Source organism: Hibiscus syriacus, unplaced genomic scaffold, assembly GCF_006381635.1.
Source record: "Hibiscus syriacus cultivar Baekdansim isolate YM2019G1 unplaced genomic scaffold, ASM638163v2 tig00111741_pilon, whole genome shotgun sequence".
NCBI classification, from domain to species: domain Eukaryota; kingdom Viridiplantae; phylum Streptophyta; class Magnoliopsida; order Malvales; family Malvaceae; genus Hibiscus; species Hibiscus syriacus.
This window is the reverse complement of record NW_024063166.1, coordinates 1,784,691-1,808,074: the sequence shown is the minus strand read 5'-3', so window position 1 is coordinate 1,808,074 and position 23,384 is coordinate 1,784,691. Positions and strand designations below refer to the sequence as shown.

Sequence of the window (23,384 nt, the reverse complement as noted above, 5' to 3'; positions counted from 1 at the left end):
AGTCTAACTCAAAGGATTATTTGACAATCCCTATTAAATAACATTTCATCCAACTCAATTCCTCCGTAGGGATACGCATATCCCAAACATTCCTCATTCCTTAAGCATCTTGCATAATACCTTCCATATTCTCCCTGGTTTTAGGTATGACCTTCTATCCAAGGTCAATGCTTCTTTATACGTTCTGTCATCCCTTAAGCTTCTCGAAGACTTAGCTCCTTCTTTGAACATTCTTTTTTTTATCTCTGTTTGACTTATTGGCTTCCACTTAGGACATGCCTGCACCAACTACCATTGTTCAAGAGTTATGGTATTTTGAAGCCCCCACTAAGACTCTTCTCTAATCAATCCACATTCCATTCTGGATAGCCTTCTATAGACCAGCCTTATTAGCGAACTGAACAAAAGTGAATGTGGAGGTTTTGTATTTTGGCTTGTTCGTTACACTTGGGATGAAGACCCTCACAGCTAAACCCTGATGATGGAAAAGCTCCCTTAACGCTCACCTTGAAACTCTCTTGCTTAGATTATCCATGAACGTTGTCCATTCCTCATCTGAGGAAAATGACCTTTTAAATTCTTTCTCTCTCTCTCATTGCCTCTCTATCTCATTCTCGTTCTCTTTTTAATACAAACAGTTAAGGTTGTCTTATTTCTTTAATGAAAAAAAAAACTTCATTGTTTGTGATATATATGTTTGGTTGATTCTATGTTTAGCGAAAAAAATCATTTGCATCTTTATTGTAGATTCTATGTTTGGTTGATTTAATTGAATTTACTTAATTTCTCTCTTCTCATCGGTTTTTGAAACTGTACAACAGACACATGATGTTCCATTTGGCACCTACTTTGAAGTAAGTATTAGATTATTCTTGATTTGAAATATAGTTTTATACCCCTTTTTTTTTTGTGAAAGGTTCATGCAGTCTTACCGTTACCTATGCAAGCAATATTCCTCTTCTCTCTTATTATTTTCCGGTCTAATTTGGTTCCTCACTCTAATAAATAAATAATTCAAACTCCGGTCCCAAAACAAACAAATATATAAAAGATAACCACAGATTGTTACTTACAAAAAAATCCTCCTCTATTTGGGTCGTATTTTTTAAGGAAAATAAACTAAACTTTGATCCATAAAAATAGAATAAATCAACCCTTTTAGTGAAAGCATTACTACTATTAGATACAATTTTTGTATATACTAAAAAATGGAAAGTGTGTATACAACTAACATTAGTATTATAGATGATTAATAGTTAATCTACGCCATAATACACGACCAAAAACTTATCATAACCCAAGTCCAATCAAGAGGGGGATTGTGAGACTCATTATTGCAAAAGAAACTGTCCTTTTGACACACCAGTTCACTTGTTGGCTTTTCATGTGTTTGTTCATAAACTTTCATGCATATCATCTTCACTGCTATTAATCATGCATTTATCTTCACCTAAGTCCAATAAAGAGGGAATTTGTTGTTCAAACTGTCGGAGAAGGAAAAATCCCTTTGGAACTGACACATTAGCTCACTTGCTTCCAAAAAGAAAAGTTACTCACTGGCTTCACATGAAATTGCTTGTAAACTTTCTTCACTCTTACTGGTATTGATCATAACCTATAACCACCATATTCTAGCCTTTCTTGTTAATTCTATAAAATCAGAGTAATTCTCTGTATTTTCTTATTATTTCAATAGGACATATTGCATCTTAAATTATAGAAATCTGTTTAGAGAATCCCTTAACTGAAGGGATGGTAACAACTCATATCTCTATAATTCCTACACTCCCCCTCAATATGGATAATATATATTGTATAATCCCAACTTGAATATGAATTTATTGAAATCAGGCTTTGGCAAAGCCTTAGTAAAAATGTTTGCAATTTTTCCTTCTAAAGGAATATATGAAAGTGTGGTTGTCTTTTTGTTAACTTGATCAGCAATAAAATGCCTATCATGTTGAACTAGGTTATTGGCAATCTGAATAGCAGATTGATTATCACACAAAACCTCAAAGTAATCCTCTTGATTAGTACCAAGTTCTTTTAGTAGTTTAAGTAGCCAAATTCATTCACATATTCACAATACTAGTGCTCTAAATTTAGTTTCAACACTACTTCTTGAAACTACATATTGTTTCTTACTTCTCCAAGTTGTGTGGTTACCCCAAAAAAAGTGCAGTAGCCACTAGTGGATCTTCTTTCAGTGAGATTTTCGGCCCAACTAGAGTTTGTAAAAATCTTAACAGTATGTCTTGTGTCTTCTAAAACATTAAGACGTGTCTTGGAGCTTTCTTTAAGTACTTGAGAATTCTATTTGTTGTTTCCATATGCTCTTCTATAAGATTAGTCATGTTTAGACTTATCATAATTACGGGAAGGCTATATCTAGCCTTGTTAAGGATAAGTAAATTAGTTTCCCTACTAATCTTTGAAATTTCTCTCTGTCTAATAAGGACCCATCTTTTTTGTTGAGTCTTAAGTTTGCCTCTATTGGTGTATCAGTCAGCTTACAACCAAGAAAACCAGTTTCTCTGAGTGAATCAATTACATACTTTCTTTGGTTTATCACAAGTCCTTCTTTTAACCTTGGTAACTCTATTCATAGGAAATATCTTAGGTTTCCCAAGTCCTTGGATTCAAATTCCCTATTTAATAACTTCTTCAAATTGTTAATCTCTTATTCATCATATGTAGTAAGAATTATGTCATCCATGTACATAATTAGGATAGCTTTTTTATGTGTAGAAGTTTCCTTGATGAAAAGAGTATGATCGGCTAGGGACTGCTTGTAGCCGTTTTTAAGATTGACTTTAGTGAACCTCTCGACCAAGCTCTAAATGATTTTTTAACCCGTATAGAGACTTGTTGAGCTTGCAAACCTTGTTTTTACCTTCAACGGACTTTAAGCCAGGTGGAAATTTCATATAGACTTCTTCTTCTAGCTTGCCATTAAGAAATGCATTTTTTACATCAAGTTGGTGTAATTGCCAATCGCAATTTACAACCAAACTTAGGAGAACTTGAAAAGTGTTGAGCTTCTCCACATGTACAAAAGTTTCTGTGAAATCTATCTCATATGTTTGTGTAAAGCCATTAGCCACTAGTCTAGGTTTGTATTGTTGGATACTATCATTGGAGTTATACTTTACAGCAAAGATCCATTTACAACCAACAACCTTTTTCCTTGAGGAAGGTATGTAACGGTCCAAGTAGCATTTTTCCCTAGTGCTCAAATTTCATCTTCAACATTCCTTCTCATTTTGAATCTTTTAGAGCTTCACCTATGCTTGTGGGAACATGTTCTTTATCCAAGGTTGTTGTAAATGCTTGAAAAGAAGGAATCAATGAATTATAACCAGTAAATTTTTCAATATGATGCTTGATGCACTGTCTAGCCCCTTTTATAATAGCAATAAGGAAGCCATCTAGAGTAGGGGAATTGGATATACTGATTTCTTCTTCCATTTTGGCAGCTGAACCCAAATCCAATTCTCAGTAAGAATCAGATTGCAAAACATCCTTAGGAATATGTTTTCTTTTCCTTGTATAGACACGAAGTTGTTTGGTTTGTGTTATTTTTGGAAGATTTTCAATGGGAGTAGGTGTATTTTCAGGAAGGGTGTTTAAAATAGGTGTAGATGAATTAGTGATAGGTATTATAGATGAATCAATTGAGTAGTTACAGGTGACAAATCTATAGGTAAAGGCAAAAATGGTGGCAATTTTGAATTTTGAGAATGAAGAGTAGGAGGATACACCTGATGTGGTTAAAAATCCATCCATGTCTCCCCCTGAATTTCAGCCTGAGTGAAATAAGGAGCCTGCTCATAAAATGTTATATCCGTAGTGGTAAAAAACTCATTTATAAAGAAGATGATAGCATTTCTAACCTTTCTTTAGTGAATAATACCCAACCATTACACATTTTAAAGACATAGTATCTAACTTGGACTTATTAGGAGCAATGTTTTGGATAAAAATAGTACAACCAAATATTTTAAGTGGCAGAATGATGGAGATAAGTTAAAAATGGGGAAAGTGATGCCAAAATATAGATTAAGGTGTTTGAAATTGTAAAGTATTACTAGGTATTTTGTTGATCAAATATGTAACAGTTAATAAGGCTTCCCGTCTCAAATATTTTGGAACATTAGTGGTAAATAGAAGAGAACAAGTAACTTTATGGAGGTGTCTATTTTTTCTTTTGACAACACCGTTTTACTGTGGAGTTCCAACACAATAACTAAGTTAAACTATACATTTTTCCCTGAAAAATCACCCAGAGACTTAGCAAAAAATTTGCTGCCATTATCAAATTTAAAGAGCTAAATTTTAGACCCAAATTGATTGAGAACCATGTTACAAAATTGGGCAAAAACAACAGTAGTTTCATATTTCTCTTTTAGAAAATAAGTCCAAGTTATCCTATTGTGATCATCAATGAAAGTAATAAACCACTTATGATTATCATCATTCTTCACCCGAGAAGGGCCCCATATATCACTGTGGATCAAAGCAAAAAGGTGAAAAGGCTTACATATAGAAGGAGGATAAAATGATTTAGTATGTTTGGCAAGAGAGCAAACTTTGCAAGAAAAACGAATTTGGCCTTTTATTAATGAATAGAGCAGGAAACACTTTTGCAAGATAGTGAAAACTAGGATGGCCTAAACGATTGTGCCATAAAATAACATTATCAACTTTTTCTAAAGCGGTGAAAGATTTCGAGATCTAGGTTATAGTAGAGGCAGGGAGAATATAGAGACCATTCTGCAAGTGGCCTTACCAATCATCTTCTTCGAGTTCAGTGCATGCAAAGTACAATCAATATCAGTAAAAGTTGCATAGCAGTGTAAATCGGTGGAAAGTTTACTAACTGAAACGAGATTGCAAGCCATATTTGGTTCAAAGAGGACATTTTTTAGTGCAATATGTTCATTGAGAATAACAATGTCATGTCCTTCTATTTTGTACAAGGAACCATCAGTCGTTTTGACAGCTTTACCAAAGTTTGGAAAAATTGCAAAACAAAGCCTTGTTATCAGTCATATTATCCGTAGCACCAGAATCGAGGATCCAATTAGGAGTCAACTATGAGGAGAAAAAGATGTAGCATAAGGGTTACCTTCTAGTTCTTTCATAACCAGGCCCCTGAAACTTTCTGAACAGTTTGTGAAGTTCAGCAATATATTCTTTGGTGAAGCTATCGACAGATGTAGTATCGACTAGGCTTGATTTATTATCGTGAGATTTCTTGGACTTCCAGTCCTGAGGTTTACCATGAAGCTTCCAACACTTCTCCTTGGAGTGGTCGGTCTCTTTACAATGGTCACACCAAGGTCTCCCCCGTTTGGAAGTGGGAGATGATTGATGGGTGGGTAAGGCATATCCTTCAAAGGGGGAAAATGGTTCATCAGGCATCATCAAACACCTGTGGCTTTCTTCCTTCTTAACAATAGAGAAAGCCTCATCCATGTCCTTATTTAAGCCTTGGAGAAATTGAAAAAGTCTTCGCTGAGTGACAATTTGCTGGTAAAAGGTAGCATCTCTTGGATTTGCCCAATCATATTGTGCATACAAATCTAATTACTGCCAAATGGCGGTAAGGGTATTGTAGTATAGAGTGACATGTATCATTCCCTACTTAAGGGTGGCTGTCTGATCTTCAATATGATATAATTTGGCAATTTTATTAGTGCTAGAATAGGTTTCATGGACTGCACTCCAGATTTTAACGGTTGTGTTGTACAGAAGAAAGTTTTTACTGATACTCGGGGTCGAAATAGAGGAGTCAAGTCATAACCTGACCTTTTTCACGCATCTACTTAGAAAAAACAGTGTCAGCCGCAATAGGCTTATGTATTTCACCAATAACATAGCCCAATCTTTCTCTTCCCAAGAGAAAAATCTTAACCGATTGGGACCATTCAAGAAAGTTGTTGCCATTTAATCTATGGCAGGTGATAGTCAGACCAGATGAATCTTATTGAGTATCAGAAGCAGAAAGATTTTCTAGATTTGAAATGATCTCCGGAGTAGGAGAATAAGTCGTGGACATGGTCTAGGTTGGAAAGTAATTGTAACCTAATCTGATACGATGTAGAAATCAGAGTAATTCTCTGTATTTTTTTATTATTTCAATAGGACATATTGCATCTTTATATGCAAATTATATCTCTAAAATAGGGAACTCTAAGTAAGAAAATATAATATTCCTAGGAGATATGATCCCTTAAAATAAGGGATTATAGAAAACTATTTACAGAATCTCTTACTGAAGGGATGGTAACAACTCATATCTCTATAATTCCTACAAATTCCCCATTGGATATAAAGTGGGGAGTTAAAGGTGAGCCAAAGGAAAATTTTCTAGTGTCAGATATTTAAAATGAGTGACCATACCTGTCAGTTACGATCAGACCATCTTGCATATTAACTGGTCACTTGCCAACTTGCAACAAGAATAGAGATTTATGTTCAATGTAAGATTAGACCAAATATATGAGTGACATCTTCTCAACTTCGTATGAGTAACAGTTCTAACCTCTTGGAAGAATTATCAACTTATATATTTGTGTTTGTGTGTGTCTGATGTTTTCTTGTTTCTGTTCTATTATATATGTTTTAGTTTCAACATTAAAATGGACACGATTTTATTTGTGCTTCATCAGGTTCATTGTCAATGGATTGCAGAGACCAATGGTGAAAACTCATCTACTTTAGATATCAAAGCAGGTAAGTTTTGTTCCCTGTAAAGTGACATTTATTATGGTACATATGGAGATTATGGTACCAAACTACCAATGGCCATACAATGAACGTAGCCCACCGGCATTCTGCTAAATCCAACTCGTTACTTTCACATAGTTCAATCTGAGACTTCCAAGTTGGCCATACATATGGAGATCATGGTACCAAACTACCAATGGCCATACAATGAACGTAGCCCACCGGCATTCTGCTAAATCCAACTCGCTACTTTCACATAGTTCAATCTGAGACTTCCAAGTTGGCCATACATATGGAGATCATGGTACCAAACTACCAATGGCATACAATGAACGTAGAATTCCAGTATTCTGCTAAATCCAACTCGGTACTCTCACATAGTTTAATCTGAGACTTCCAAGTTGGACTCTTTAAGTTCTTGTGGCTGGGATGTGTCCCCTTGGGGACATCTTTTGACCAGGGTTTCAAATCGCGGTCGCGGTCGTGTTTTTGGTTATTTCGGATTTACAGTGATTGCGGCCGTCGCGGGCGCTATTGCGATCTTCGCGGACGATATTGCGGCCGTCGCGGGTAACTCGGACAACGGCGAAACCGCTATATCACGGCCGAAATCGCGGTCGCGGACCATTTTTTGAAACCCTTCTTTTGACATTTTTGCGTTGGCTTTAGTTTTGCATCTATTCGAACTCTTGTTGAGATATGGCCTTCCAGAGACTTGTGTCTCTCATTACAAGTTATATCGACATGATATTAGCTCTTAATGCATGCATCAGTCTATAATGAAAGTAATGAACATCTTCAAGCAGTTTCTGAGTTTGAAAACATGTCTTTTCTTTTCCTCAACATCAATGAATTGTACTAATTGATGTTCAATTTTCTGTAGGTGCACATATTAAGAAATGGTGTGTGATGTAATCGAAAATAAAGTCAGACGCTGTTGAAGAGGTCATATGTATAGGTACCAGGGTTTTTTTTTTCCCCAAGGTATAGATTTATAATGCAACTTAAAAAGGATTCCAGGGAAGCGAAAGTAACAGAGAATGGTTATTGTAATGCATTTTCTCAATGCAATAGGCAAATGGCAACGTTAATGTTCATATTTAATGAATAATATCCCTTAAACGTTGCTACTTCTTTTAACCCTTTGATATTTGAAATATATGAATACTTTTAGAAAATGAATATTTTGGAATAAAATTAATGTAAAATTACTGAGACAAATATATGTAGGGATGAAGCTATGCATCGTACATGGGCATTACTCTAATTTGTCATTATTGAAAAATATATATGAATAGATATTTATTTAGATATTTCAATATTAATTTATTTAGATTTTTTCTTATTTTTTTTATTATTAGCTATTTTATATCTCTCTTGAGTTAATATTCTGACTCCATCTTTGAATATATGTATTATTAAGATATTTGCTACTAGTAAAGGATGTGTATAAGAATGTTGATATGTGTCCCTAATATATTTGTAACATCGAACAGAATTTTTATATATGAGTGAGTTTATGATAGGATGATTGTAAGATTCACGGGATTTATGTCCACTATTTTAAAACTCATTGAATATATATGTAAATGTTATTAAAATTCTTTGAATATATATAAGTAATAGCGGTAGAAACACGTTTATGAGGACGGAATCATGATTTTAATTCAAGGAGACAAAGTATAAGTACCCATAAAATATGAGGAGATAATATATAGTTAATTATAGAAGATGAAAACGATAAGATTAAAATAAATTAAAATTAAGAGCTTTAATTTAATATATACTAATATAATTTTAATAAAAAAATAGAAGTGACAGTTGCCTTGGGATGAAAATATGTTTCATCCATGAATGTCATACTCAGGGTAATTCCACATTTTGAAATTCAAAATTTCTAATTAATTATTTATTTTATAAATTATATTTATCCTAAAATTTAATTTATATCTATCTTAAATAATTTTTTTAATATACAAGTATTTATTCTAAAAAAAATTTATTGTCCTCCCAATTTTAAAGTCTTGCCTTGACTAATCTAAACTGACTCGCTTTGCAGACTTGATTTTGGTAGGTGAGTCTCCTAGTATGGATTTTATGCATACACAAGGACTTAAACTGTAGATTTTGCTTAAACAGAATCAAATTGCTTACCACTTGAATCAACCACTTTGGGTATTCTAAAAAATATTTTTAAATTCATCACTAACAGATGACCCTTAAGTTAATTATGACTAAATTAGAGAAAACATATTTGGCTGGTTGACTAAATTATTTTTGTTTCCTCATATTTTTCGGTCAAGAGTTTTAAATGCACTAGAAGCATTCTTCTATTCACTAAAGTCTTTTTTTCCCTTCTCTTTGATATTATTAGAATTACATTTAGAATTTGTTAAAGAAAGACCGAATTAACAAAATGCTGTTGGGAACATGCACCATGTGTGGTAGTACAGCAGAGTGAGAAAACTTAGAAAGTTCTACAGTGCGGCACCTTTAATATCGACTAAGAAAATGTGTTATCGGTTTTGTTATTATATTTTTAACAAAATCGGTAAAAAATTACCGAAAATATTATTATTTCCACCTAAAACATTAATATTTTTTAACAATTCTGGTAAAGTGTCCAATAATAACAAAATTGGTAGGAAAAATAACAAAAAGGGTAGCGCTTTACCAGATTTGTTAATAAAACCGGTAAAGCGCCCAATAATAACAAAATCGGTAGAAATAATAATGTTTCCGTTAATTTTTTACCGATTTTGTTAAAAAATAATAACAAAACCAGTAGCACCTTTTTTAACCGTATATTAAGGCTACCGCACGTGATCATTTCCCAAAAAACTTTGACCTATTAGAATTAATAAAAAGTTCAAACTCTGCATTAATGCCATTATTGAATTTTGACTTTCACACCCTACTTCACTGACAAACCTTCTCAAAATTCTCATCGACTACCTTAATTTTAAGGTTAATGTCATATTAGTTTAATAATATATGAGATTTAAAAAAAATAATGTAATTCTCAAATAATTTAATTTTATATTTAATATGATTTTTAAATTAGAAAAATATTAATTTGACTCTTAGACAAATAAAAATTAAATGTTGATCATAACGGATTTGAATGTTAATATAACATTTTATGATGCTAAATTATTAACCACCGGTAAATCTACATCGATATCACCTTGAAATTCAAATATTTTATCCATCATAAAATCCAAATTTTATTCTTGTAATTATTTATCCTAAAATTTTATTTATGTCAGCTCATTTTATATTATTAATTTATATCCATATCCCAATACTAAAATACATTTTTAGATCCAATACTAATATTAATACGATGATATACATGTCAATTTAATGTTATGTTACCCGAACTCAAATTTCAATATCAGTTAAATCCAACATGGGCATGTTCAGTTATATATATATATATATATATATATATATTAATTTGGGATAAATCTAAAGTTGTATCTGTTCAAAGATAACTTGTAACTATTTGATATTGAATATTCAAACTCTTGACATTCATAGTGCTCGAACTCAGAACCTCAAAGAATAACAATAATTACTTGCCCACTTAAGTCGTTTAGTTCGTATTTAGATAATCTTTGAAGGTCATATCCTAATGTATCGGATATATATAGTTTAAGATAAATGAAGAGTGGAGACAATATAAGAAAATACTAACCATGAAATTCGCTTCGGATACAAACATTACTACATACAAATTAAAAGTAGCAATTCAGCTCATCTTCATCAATTTATAATTTACATTAAACGATCAGGACAGAGCAATTAACTTCTATAATCGAATTGATTAAATGCAGCTTAATCCGAGCACCGGATAAAAACCACGAAGGTGTCGGACTGCATTTTTCGATACCAGAATCCTACGGATCAAGGCCTAATAGTTTTTGCCTACAAATATCATGTATTAGTGCATTAGGAAATTTTGTGCATCCGAATTAAGTTGGTTACCTTTTAAACTCCATTCAAGTGATGTTCAAAGACTATCGGTAGCCGATGAAAAATGTCAATTGAATGGTGAGATAGCCATATCGAATTTTGGCGATGTGGTCTTGAAGGGAGCCCAAATATCGGCACCGTTGCTACAAGCAACTCCGACGGTATACGATATTGGAACGAGGCATAGTCCTTGGCTTCTCAGGCTATAATGCTCTACATCCTGGAAGAAAAACCGATTTAAAATCCGACCATAATTTTCCAATGATGGCTCCCTAAATTCATGGTTCTATCGTGTTTCAACATAAATGATGACAAATGATTGAGCATGAGAAGTAAATAGGGCTTTATGTTTACATATCCTAATTTATTTGTGTACCTGGTTCGGTTTAATGCTCACTTGCATGCTATTTATCGGCCCGGTTTGAAGATACGGAGCACTCAAAACCTGACCAAGGTCATAGCCATTAATAATGTTACAATGATAATTAAAATCATAACTGCAACTGGTAAATCATAAGCCATTAATAGGCTGTATATGTTCAATGAATTTTCAATTGCTGATCTTTAGAAGCATGCATTTAAAAATTGCAACTAACACCAACTAATACGCATGCTACGATAATTTAGGTAAAACGGGCAAGAAAAACCGATCTTAACTTGTTCGTGAAGAAACCGTATGTATTCCATTGCTTCCTAGAGAACAGAAGCTGTATCTGTCTGCAATGAACCAAATAGAGCTTCAAAATCAAAGAAAAATCGGATTAAGCACTAATACAGGATGTTTGTAGGTAAAAACTCCAGTGGATGCCCAAAATTCATTTTGCCACACTAATTATGTCCATAATAATGATTGCATAAAATATCAATGTACCTTTCCGTATGGCGAAACAAGCTGCTGCAGAGTCACAATTCGTTCCCCGTCCTTATCTTTCTTATCCTATTGCAAAAAAGGAGTAAATTAGGATTCTATTAACTACAAACAAACCATAACCAACTTAGTAATTAGTATGCAGAAAGAAGAAATGAAGAGATGAAACTCTGCATTGCTAGAAACCAAGTTGACATTGCAGATAAAATAATAATAGCAGAAGACCCAATCGTGACCACATTCGAGAATATAACCCCTAAAATAAGTCAAGAGAATGTAGTTTATGCCATGCGGATATAAATTAGGTATCTTCCTTGAAAAAAGGCGAGGGATTCCTTTAGTATAACTATGAAATGACTATAGAAGAATATATATTCCTAAGAGGAGACATAAATTTGAGTAAAGAAGGCTAAATACCTTGGTGGGGATCGATAAGTCGGACTTCTTTCGTTTCGATACCAAAGAAGTGAAACTGGTATGATCAGCAGAGCAAGGGCTACTTTTGTTTTCCATCATTGCCGATCTCTAGCCAGTTTTCACTGGTTAAAAAAAGTCAAAAAAAAAAACAGTATCACAAACTGAAATAATACCATGATCAGAAACTCATCTGACTTCGTTCATCAAGCTGAACAGTCATGAAAAGGGTATCAAAGATATCAAATGCTTAAAGATGCAGATTATCGAAGAACATTCATCTTACAAATATAAGACCATTTAATCAAGAATTGAAAGCTTTGAAATCATCAGCATCAAACTAATGTGACATGAAATCATCCATGTGAGAATGATTATATAAACGGTTCAGACTTGTTAAAATATTTTCCCTCAATTCTCAGCTCGTTCAAGATTCAATGCAAGAGCAAAACTAAAGCAATCAAAACCAATGAACCTCGGAATATATAAAATTCGCCGGAAAAATCGAATACCGTCTTGTCGGAAACTCGCATGAGCCGAAGTAGGTGAGCAAAACGGAAAATTGATACTTTAGTTGAGCATTATAATTTAATCAGAATCCATGGAAGAACATAACCAACTTGAAGCATAAAAATCAACTTAATCTCAGTCTCAGTTCACACCTCAAGCATTATTTGAATATGATAAACTGGGAGGAAAATCCATTCTTTGGTCAGCGGATATCATCCATTAATTTAATCACAACAGCATAATTTAAAACAATACCTCCCTAATTATATATTTAACTGTAGGTTTACAAACAGACAATAGTTGCATGAATCAATGAAAAACAACATATAAAACTGAGAAAAAAAATACAAATATGCAAATTAAATCATTCTTGCAATAAGTCAAAACCAGTGACATGATTCGATTAATCAAACGGTGGAAAAAGCACGATCATTAGTTATTATCCAAAGAATGATCTTTAGTGGGACCAGTTTCAGAAAAGAAGAAGAAGAAAGAAACCATATCCATGCATGAATGAACCATAAATACACCTAATCAGCAGTTTAATTAATAAGAACAACTTAACAAGACCAACGAAATATTATTTTACTCAACAGAACTATGATTAAACAAATATTTTTCAAGATAACATTGAAGCATACAATAATACAAAACAATAGCATGCTTACACTCACAAGCAACCAACTCCAGCTTCATTAAAAACAGAGTAGCATTTCCAAAAATTAAAGCTGCTTTAAAGCAAAATAAGTAAGGGTTTGAGCAACTCACCAAGAACATAAAGTTTGCATTGGCCAAAGAGCTGAAATTCGGTCTTTGTACTGCAAGTTGAAATTTTTGAGGACCCAAATTCAACAAAAGGAAATTTGTAGTTGATAGATTTTATTGAAGGAAAGACCCCAAATTCCAGAAGTCAGCTTCATTCTAATCTTCTTCAAGAAAACATTGAAAACAGAAAACTTTACCGCCAAAAAAAACAAGTTAAAAACTTTAAGAATAACCCAAAATCTGCAAAAACTTTAAACCCCAACACTGGTAAAGGTTCAAAGAAGCTGAGAAAGAGTGTGTATGGAAAAGAGAAGTGGGAGAATTGGGTTGGTTTGTTAAAGAGTTGTTTACTTTTTATAGGGGTTTTTAAGGAGATTATGGAAGGAAATTTATGAAAAATGAAAATATATATGGAAAACAATTGTTAATTTGACAGCTCATATCCAACCATACAAAGTGACATAGATAAGAGTAGTTGATTTAACCTTAGATTTATTGTCCATCTTTAATTTGGTTTTAATTTTTGTTTCTAATCATGGTTGAAAGTGACTAGTGAAATCTCTCTGCTTCTGCTTTTCCATTTTCCTTCAAAGTTTCTTTCAAACCTTAGCTGGCTTCGCTTACTGTTTAATTTAACAACTTAATCTCAATAATTGAAGATTAAAAACATTATTAATAATATAAGTAGATAAAAAACGATTTATTTTAATCTTCAGTTAAATAATTTAATTGTTGGTGATTTAGTATAAATATTTTCTATTTCTTTAATTCATCGATGTTTAAGTTTATTTTTTTTTATCAAATTTGAATTATTTACTCCTCAATCATTATAAAATAAATGTTTAACTTTAATTTTCTTTTGAAAATTAAATTTTCTCATTTTTAATTTTGTCTCTTAATTTTATTTTTTGTTCAATTTAATCTTATATATGCAACCCTATGTAAATTTGTTCTTTACATCAATTTCTTGAATTCATCGTAATTCAATAAATATTTTATCCTTTAGATTTATTATTTTAAAAATAATATTATAAATTCGCGAATCTTTTTACCTCAGTGGTTAAAGGAATCTTTAATGTTTCTAGAGATCATGAGTTCGAGCATCAGTAACTACAAGGGTTGTCGCGGCCGTCTTTCGGTTAGGCCAGACATTGGGCTTCGATGTGAATTATTGGGTTAGAGTCGCCACCGACCATTTTAAAACGAATTTAGGTGGGCCGAACACCATCTTACCTGATATGTGTTTTACCAGAAATGTATCGGGTTCGGGAGTCGGTTACAGTTAAGGAATGATTAGCACCCTTGAACCGCCATTTCGGTACCAATTAATTTTTCGATTGTCTTTAATTGCAAAAAATTAGGAATTTAAATTGAAATTTAAAACATTCGATTCGAATTACTTACCTTTGATAGAGATTACTACTGAAAAAGGCAAAAAAATGTTAGATAGAAAAATAAATAAAAAAATAAAAGGCAAACAATTAAAAAAATAAAAATAAAAGATATAATAATAATATAAAAAATAAATTAAAAGAACAAATAAATAAAAACTAAAAATAATAAAATAAATAAAATAAAAATTAAACAAGAGTAAGAATAATATACATATATATACATATGTAAAGCATTAACAAAAAATAATAATAAAAACTAGAAAGAAATAAAAATAAAAAAATAAAAAATACGTATAATAATAATGGGTGAAATTGAAATAAAACAAAATTAATGACAAAATCCGGGAGAAAATCGACAGATAAATTGAGATTGGGGTACAATAAAAGTTTTTAAAATATGGGGACCAAAAATGGAATTCCCCCATTTTAGGCACAAAAACACATAGACCGATTATTCGGGTCGGGTAAAAAAATGGGTTGGGTCAGCGGGTAGTATATAATCCAAAAAAACTCCTCTCATCTCATTTTTCACCATTTCACTCAAACAACCCCTCTCTTCTCTCTCAAATGCCCTCTCCTTCCCTTTCTAACCCGACGAGAATCCGACCACAACTCCGGTGGCCAACCATTGCCCCAAAGCCTCCGGCCGCCACTCCGGTCGTTGCCTCCAGTGGCTGAAAAAGATGAAAAGCCACCAAAACAATGCCCTTTACACCCTAAATAACAACCCAAAGCCCAAATCCCCAAAAACCCCACGGATCAGAGTAGATCTAACCCGAAAGTCTCGGCCTTTACCCATTTTATCGGTGGCCCTTTGACTTCCGGCGGCACTTTGACTTCCGGCGGCACTTCATTTGATGCCTCGGCTTTTGGCTCTTTTGTTGTGTATTTCCTTGCTTCGTGCGTTATTTGGTTGTTTACTTTTGTTGTGTTTTTCGTGTTTGGTTCGATTGTTGTTCTTTGTTTTTCTTGGTTGATGTTTTACTGTCTTGATGATATCTTCTGTTTGTTGTGGGTTCGCGGCTATGTGTTGATGGATGCGTTTGATCTTTGATGGCCTCGTGGGTTCTGTGTTCCCCGTTCGGTTCTGCGATGCTTGGTATTTATAAATCCCTGTTAGGGTTATTTTCGGCTGCTTTGGGGTCGATCCTGGATATTTCGGGATGGTTGGTTGTTGCGTGTATTTCAGTTTCTATTTTTCAAAACTTGTTGGTTCCAATTTTTTTCTCTGATGGTGTTGCATGTTTGACCGATGACGTGCGATGCTTCTGACTCTTGATATCACCTCTGACTGTTGAGGTTGCTTTCTGGCCGTTGGATTGGGTCAGATCCAATGGTCCATATTAACTTGTGCCTTTTACCCTTTCAGCCGTTTGGTTTGTGTGGCGCCTTGATAAACATTGGAACCCTAATGTAATATGGGTTGGGTCAGGCCTAGTTTTCGGACTGTTTGAACTGGACCGAAACATTAGACATGGAAAAGAAAAACAAAACTAAATTAAATGAATAAAATAAAATAAAATAATAATAATATACTAATAATAATATAATCTATTTAATATATATTTCAAAAACATTTTTTTAAAAATTATATATTATATTTTAAACAAGTTTTTAAAACTATACATCATATAGTTTTAAAAAAAAATATCGTATAAATTTTCAAAAAAAAATGTTTTTTTAAAACTATATATTATATAATTTTCTCAAAAAATGTTTTTAAAACTATATGTTATATAAGTTTTCAAAAAAATGTTCAAAACTATATATTATATAAGTTTTCAAAATGATTTTAAAAACTATATATTATATATATTTTCTAAAATGTTTTGAAAACTATATATTATATAGTTTTCAAAAATGTTTTAAAAGCTATATATTATATATATTTTCAAAATGTTTTTTTTTTAAAAAAACTATAAATTATATACATATTTTTAAAAATCGTTTGCAAACTATATAATATATATAGGTATATATGTATAAAATAAAATAAAAAAATATGGATGAAAATGAGTGTCTACAGCTGCCCTTCTTTGTCCTTTTTCGTGGAACGAAAAATAGGACAAAGATAGAAGGACACAAATTTTCGTTCAGTGGAGTTGAAAAATTTACTCTGAAAGAATAACTCCATGTCGAATTGTGTTGTGGATGACTCCTCCGTCACGAAGTCGAGTTCACCTTGAAATGATATAAGATTGAAGTCGTAGTTCGGAATTTGAATCGGAATGCGGCTTCTCGTTGCCAAATTGTAGTCAACTTCGATCTTCTTCTCGGTTTAAAGACCTTGGTTTAAACATTCAACTAGAAAATAATTCTTTGACTCCAACATGTGTTTGATAGGCCTTCGAGCTGAATGAAATCAAACTAGAAAGGTCTTCGGTTACAGATAGCTTTTCTCGACTTAAGCTATGCTGTCGGAAAACAGTTTCTTCTCGACTTGAAAACCTCAACGGCAACCGGACAGTAGTGTGAATGATGTGTCATCAAGCTGAATGGAATCAAACTCGATAATATTTATTGACAGATAGCTTTTCTCGACTTATGTTATACTGTAAATTTGACATGCCCTTAGGCTAAATGTAATCGAACTCGAAGGTATTTTGTTGGCAGATAGCCCTTCTCGCTTTAAGCTATGCTGCAAATGATGTGCCTTTGAGCTTAGTGTAATCGAACTCGAAGGTCTTTGTTGACAGATAATCCTTCTAGCCTTGAGTTATGCTGTAAATGATGTGCCCTCGAAGTTGAGTGTAATCGAACTTGAAGGTCTTTGGCAGATACTTGTTCTAGCCTTGAGCTATACTGCAAATGATGTGCCGTTGAGCTAAGTGTAATCAAACTCAAAGGTCTTTGTTGACAGATAACCCTTCTAGCCTTGAGTTATGTTGTAAATGATGTTCCCTCGAAGCTGAGTGTAATCGAACTCGAGGGTCTTTTATAGATAGCCCTTCTAGCCTTGAGTTATACTACAAATGATGTGCCGTTAAGCTGAGTGTAATCGAACTCAAAGGTCTTTTGTTGGTAAATAGCCCTTCTTGCCTTGAGCTATGTTACAAATGATGTGCCTTGGAGCTGAGCGTAGTCGAACTTGAAGGTCTTTTGTTGGCAGATAAACCTTCTAGCCTTGAGTTATGCTGCAAATGATGTGCCTTGGAGCTGAGCGTAGTCGAACTCGAAGGTATTTTGGTGGCAGATAGCCCTTCAAGCCTTGAGCTATACTGCAAATGATATGCCTTGGAGCTGAGCGTAGTCAAACTCGAAGGTCTTTGGTTGGCAGATAACCCTTCTAGCCTTGAGTTATGTTGCCGATAGTTTCTAAAAAAATGGCTTCCCTTCACAGGTCTAAGCCGATCATAATTCTTCAGGTGGTTCACCTAAGCGGGTCTGAACCAAGTGATATGATTTTTGGATGACTCCTCTTCACGGGAAAGCATACTGATAAATTCTGTCAGTCGGACATCTTCCATCATGGAATTAAAATCTGGCTGGAAACCTACTACTTGTTATTGAGTTGAGCTGAACTGGATTTGTTCTGAATTGGTTCTCGAACCTATTTGAAATTGAGTCAATATGTTTCAAGTTAATAGTTTCTCACTGCTGAGTTAAGCAACCACCATTGTTCTTTTAAAGACACTTTTTGAATCGAGTATCCTTCATCCTGAAGTCAAAACTTGACTCTAAAAGCTACAAAAATCATGTATGCTAAAATGATGAATGTGATGCTCTTAAGTATGTCTAAGATGCATGCAACATGAATGAGTTATGTTTTATCTCTTGGATGGACTCTCATGTTTTGCCTGCCATTCTAGTCCTTGGAATCGATCGTGCCCCATTTGCTTCTTGGGTTGCAGCCTTTCACATTTTAGACTGTCCTGTTTGAATTTTTTTTTTCTTTCCCTTATTTAGGAGGGAAAAAAGGATATAAAAATAGAAGAATACTATAAAAACATTGCCCCTTAATTCAGTCTCGCAATCAAATCGAATCAAATTATAAACATGAGTTCAAAGAATATTAAAGGAATCAATAGCTGTTTTAATGCTTTCAGAGTTATAGCTCTTTGACAAATATTAAAGTGGATGAGTTGGCTAAGGTTTCAGCCATCAAAAATGTCATTTTTTCGGTCATTGCAACATGTGTTTTCTTTGGCTTGGCATTTTACAAAATAACGCAACCAGTATTATCAATTACTAGACCTTTTATTTTGGTTCTCTGAAATCTTCCATTTGTTCAAGTTTTGTAAGCTCCTCTAACAAATTTAGTGCAGAAATATCTGTCTAAAAATGAAATTCTTGAGTGCTCGTGTGAATTTGACTATAACAGGTGTTCCTTAACTCCCTTAGTCCATTTTTACCGAAACTCCTTATTTAAATTTGTGATTATCTGGCTAGCTGAATACATAAAGCAGGAGCGTTTAACCAATTGATCTAGAGGGACAACCTAATATCATTGTATAGATATTTTATCAGGCAAGCTGAATATTATCCAAAAAGCCGAGGCGTTTAACCAATGGTTCTAGAGGGACAACTCAAGCTTTATTGTATATTATAATCACCTTTATCAGGCTAGCTTGATCTTATTCATAAAGCCGGGGCGTTTAACCAATTGCTTTAGAGGGACAACTCAAGCTTTATTGTATATATATAATATTATAATCTAGGTATACGGATCTAATTTCTTAATTTTGTCAAGAAGAACCTGTTATAGTCTAGGTGTTGTTGAAAGTCAAGAAATCTCATCTTTAGAGTTTAATTTCCAAGCAACTAGTCTGAATTAGATTCGCCTACTCGATTATTCCATCTGTGAAGATTATTATCATCACTGAACGTCTTAAACAAAAAGTATAGAAATGTCATATGCAAAAGATGTTTCATGTTGTCCACACCTATGCATATATAAATACCAAGCCTTATGTAGGGAGAAGGCTATATTGGATATTTGTAAGAGAAGGTTACGGTGCTTGAGCGTATCTTCTGGGTAAGGTCAAAGTCCTTTGTTTTATTAGCTTTTAATAGTGTTACTTTGTCAAAGATCTGTAACTCTAATCACTTATAGAGTTTTTTAATTCATTTGATATTCAAAGAATTTCAAGTTGTAAAGTTGATTCAATGCTCCACATAAATTCATTGAAATATCCAATGAAAGTTCAAAAACAAGTTCCAAATATGAGAAAGTTCAAAAAAAAAAATTCAAACACGATGCCTCAAAATTGAATAAGGCCTCATCACGATGTCCCACTTGCCATGACTCTTTCTGCTTTGGGAGTGTCATTGTTCTTATCATAAAATTCTAGCTCTTTTCTGTCCATCTTTAGCTGGATCAAGGCTCTAAATTCGGCACATTCTTGTATATCATGGCCATCTTCATTGTGATAACAACAATGACTGCCCCCTTTTGGAATCTGATGTGCTAAGATGTGGTGCAAGAAACCCCGCATTTATCATTTGTCTCCATACCCAAGAAATAGGTGACTTCACTTCGGAAACTCTGGTTTTGGCCTTTTTACCCTTTTCCTCGGTGATTACACTTTCCTTATTCTCTTGGTGATTAGGCAAAGGGTTCTATGCAATATGGGGTGATTATGTGTTGTTGAAATGAATCCAATTCCTGTTGCGCATTCTTTGGATAATCCTCTTAAAGGCGATACAATTTTCAATAGCATGCCACGGAACACCACCATGATATTCACAGTGTGCATTTCTGTCATACCACCTGGGGTATGGGGGCTTTAGAGGTGTCTCTGGATAGGGTGACACCACATGTGCGTCAAACAGTTGTTGGTAGAGCTCCTTGTATGTGATGGGAATGGGATCGAAATGCTCATTTTCTCTCATTGGTTCTCTCGAATCTTGTCTAGAAGATGATACATCTGCAATTGGTTTTGATTTGCTGATGATCTCTCATTCTTTCTTCTTCAGGGGAAGCTTTTCACTCGACCTACATCTAGGTTTAATGGACGTTTTGACTTCTTCCCCAAATTTTAGAATGCGGTAACCATCTGAATTATTTTGAAGTCCTGGTAATATTATGGGTGAGACAGCTACTTATGGGTAGGTGACATAGTTACTCCTTTCGATGAAGCTGCCTCAGGTGCACTTGTCTGACGTAGGCCAGCTAATTTGACAATGATCTGATTGACCAAGGACACTTGGCCTTTCGTGATTGTATCTAGGGCACTCTGGCTATTTTGATTTATCTTTTCTTCCAGATCCTTCTATAACTTTAGCATGTTCTCTTCAAGTTGAGCAATTCTAGCTTTAATTTCCTTTCGGTTTGAATGGGGATGGCACACATTTGAAGCTTGTGAGGTAAATCCGGTGTTTGTTCCTTTTGATGAGATATGCTTTTGTTAGTTAATGCGAATGTAAAGAAATAAAATAAAAAAATGCAAAATATGTTTAAATGAATAATGCATGCAATGTACAAGGCATTGATCCAAAAAAGTATATGTTATTATAAATAATCCTTATTAGGGACAAAAGTGTTAAGTCTTAAGAGACAAAAAACATTTTAAAGGTATAGACCCCGAACAACTTCTGACTGATTGAGTTGAATACCCTGTCAAACCGCTCCAGCTTCTCTGGCTAAACTGTACAGGTGACGAGCTGCTTTATGTACTTGTCCCAAGAAGTTTCGAATGGTTGCATCTCCAATTTTCATTCTCTGTTGCTCCTAACGAAAGCGCCAATGGAGCCCTCCATCGATAGAAACTATCCAAAGTTTATCTGCTTGTTTCTTGAATTCGTCAACAATGGTTTCTAGCTTAGCTAGGGTTTCACTATCTTGTTCTTGTTATCTTTGAAGGGAATCTCCAGGTTAGTAACATTCTTCTTGTATGCCCCTGCAAATTTTTGGCCAGCTTAAAAAAATTGATTTTTTGTGTGCTCGGCGTAAATCTCGAACCCTTCTGAACTGGATTTTTGTGTTTTTCACCTCTTGTATTATAACCCCTTTGTCCACTAATACAAATTATTTACGTTTAGCGAACAAAATTTTGGTGGATCAATACCTCTTTTGAATGATACAAATGGTGAAAATAAAATAAAAGAGGACAAAAATGAAGAGAGTTAGTGAGGAAAAAAATAATCAAAACAGTCATGAAAATAAAAGTCCTACCCCACATGCTTATTATTCCTACCCGAACATGATCTCTATCCCGCATGCTAATTTTAAACAAATCCTAACCTCATATTTTTCTAGTTCGCATGCTTTGAACAGAAAGTAAAAAGGAAATAATTCAAGCATCCTAGGGTTTGAAATGAGGTTTTGGGTTAGGCTCTAATTCCTTGTATTCTCTCAGTTTAGGTTCTAAAGAAGGTACCCGAGTTCTCTTTGCTGGTGCCCCCTTAGGCTTGCCAGACTCTTAGTCCTAAGCCCATTACAAGCTTGTGTAGACTACATTAAAATCGAGAGGAAACATTCCCTTATGCCAATACGGAGAATAAATTCACACGAAAGCATAAGATATATGAATCCCGAAGGTTACTTGCTAAGCCCATACGGAGAATAAATTCCCACAAAGGCGTCGCTTTCACCCCCACTTAAAAGGGTTTGGAGCTCCGGTATAGAGCCAGAGATAGAAAACTTTGAAAATATGAAATCATTAAAAACGTTAGTACAATTATTTATTTGAAAAGAAATAATCAAAGATTAATAATAAGAATCGAAGAATTAAATTAAAATTTAAACTTTCAATTTTCGCTTAAAAAGACAACCGAAAATTAATTCGGCTTGACTCACTTACCTGTCACCAGCAGAGTCGCCAAGCTGTCGCGACCATCTTTCGGTTGGGCCCAGAATTGGTCTTCGACGTGAATTATTGGGTTAGAGTCGCCATTGACCATTTTAAAACAAATTTATGTGGGTCGGACACCATCTTACCTGATCTGCGTTTTACCAGAAATATATCAGGTTCAGGAGTCGGTTACGATTAAGGAAGGATTAGCACCCTTGAACCGCCCTTTCGGTACCAATTAATTTTTCGGTTGTCTTTAATTGCAAAAAAAATAAAAATAAAAGATATAATAATAATATAAAAATGAATTAAAAGAACAAAGAAATAAAAACCAAAAACAATAATAAAATAAAAAAATAAAAATAAAATAAGAGTAAGAATAATATATATATATATATATATACATATATATATGCAAAGCATTAACAAAAAATAATAATAAAAACTAGAAAGAAATGAAAATGCAAAAATAAAAAATACGTATAATAATAATAAAGGGTCAAATTGAAATAAAATCAAAATTAATGGCGAAATCCAGGAGAAAATAGAAAGATAAATTGAGATTGGGGTGAAGATACTCATTTTTTTCATTTAAATATTATTTATATTATTATTATTATTATAATTATTATTATTATTATTATTTTATTATTAATAAATATTATTACAGGCCCAAATCAGACTGGACCGGCCCAGTTACAAAGGACCCCACTGGCCCAAACCCATTAGGAAACCCTAAACTCAATTTAGGGTTTGTATCATCTAACCCTAGCCGTCTCAGCATCACAGCCGTTGGATCTGAGAGATCCAACGGTCCACACTCATCCAGAACAAACCCTAGGGTAATGATACCCTAGGGACCACGCGGCCGCCGTTTGCCAACCTCTGCTACCACGCTGCCACAACGCCAACCGAAGGATCCAGAAGGCCAAGCCAAAGCCGCACACGTTGCCCTCAATGGTGAGTCACCACTGGAAGTTCGGTGACTCA

The 23,384-nt window shown here is 33.9% G+C and overlaps 3 long non-coding RNA genes across 3 annotated transcripts; 1 reads left to right on the top strand and 2 right to left on the bottom strand.

The window, feature by feature from the left end:
- The first annotated feature begins 788 nt into the window (after nucleotides 1–788).
- Nucleotides 789–7,673, top strand: LOC120168960. The gene is made up of 3 exons (XR_005520626.1): nucleotides 789–854; nucleotides 6,675–6,738; nucleotides 7,616–7,673. It is a non-coding gene; the product is annotated as an uncharacterized LOC120168960 (long non-coding RNA).
- A 3,120-nt stretch (nucleotides 7,674–10,793) lies between these two features.
- On the bottom strand, nucleotides 10,794–12,069 carry LOC120168903. Its single transcript, XR_005520617.1, has 5 exons — nucleotides 11,996–12,069; nucleotides 11,582–11,647; nucleotides 11,368–11,427; nucleotides 11,087–11,155; nucleotides 10,794–10,930 (listed from the first exon to the last, which is right to left on the bottom strand). It is a non-coding gene; the product is annotated as an uncharacterized LOC120168903 (long non-coding RNA).
- Nucleotides 12,070–12,728: 659 nt separating this feature from the next.
- On the bottom strand, nucleotides 12,729–22,809 carry LOC120168904. Its single transcript, XR_005520618.1, has 3 exons — nucleotides 22,799–22,809; nucleotides 13,908–13,912; nucleotides 12,729–13,230 (listed from the first exon to the last, which is right to left on the bottom strand). It is a non-coding gene; the product is annotated as an uncharacterized LOC120168904 (long non-coding RNA).
- Nucleotides 22,810–23,384: the final 575 nt, after the last annotated feature.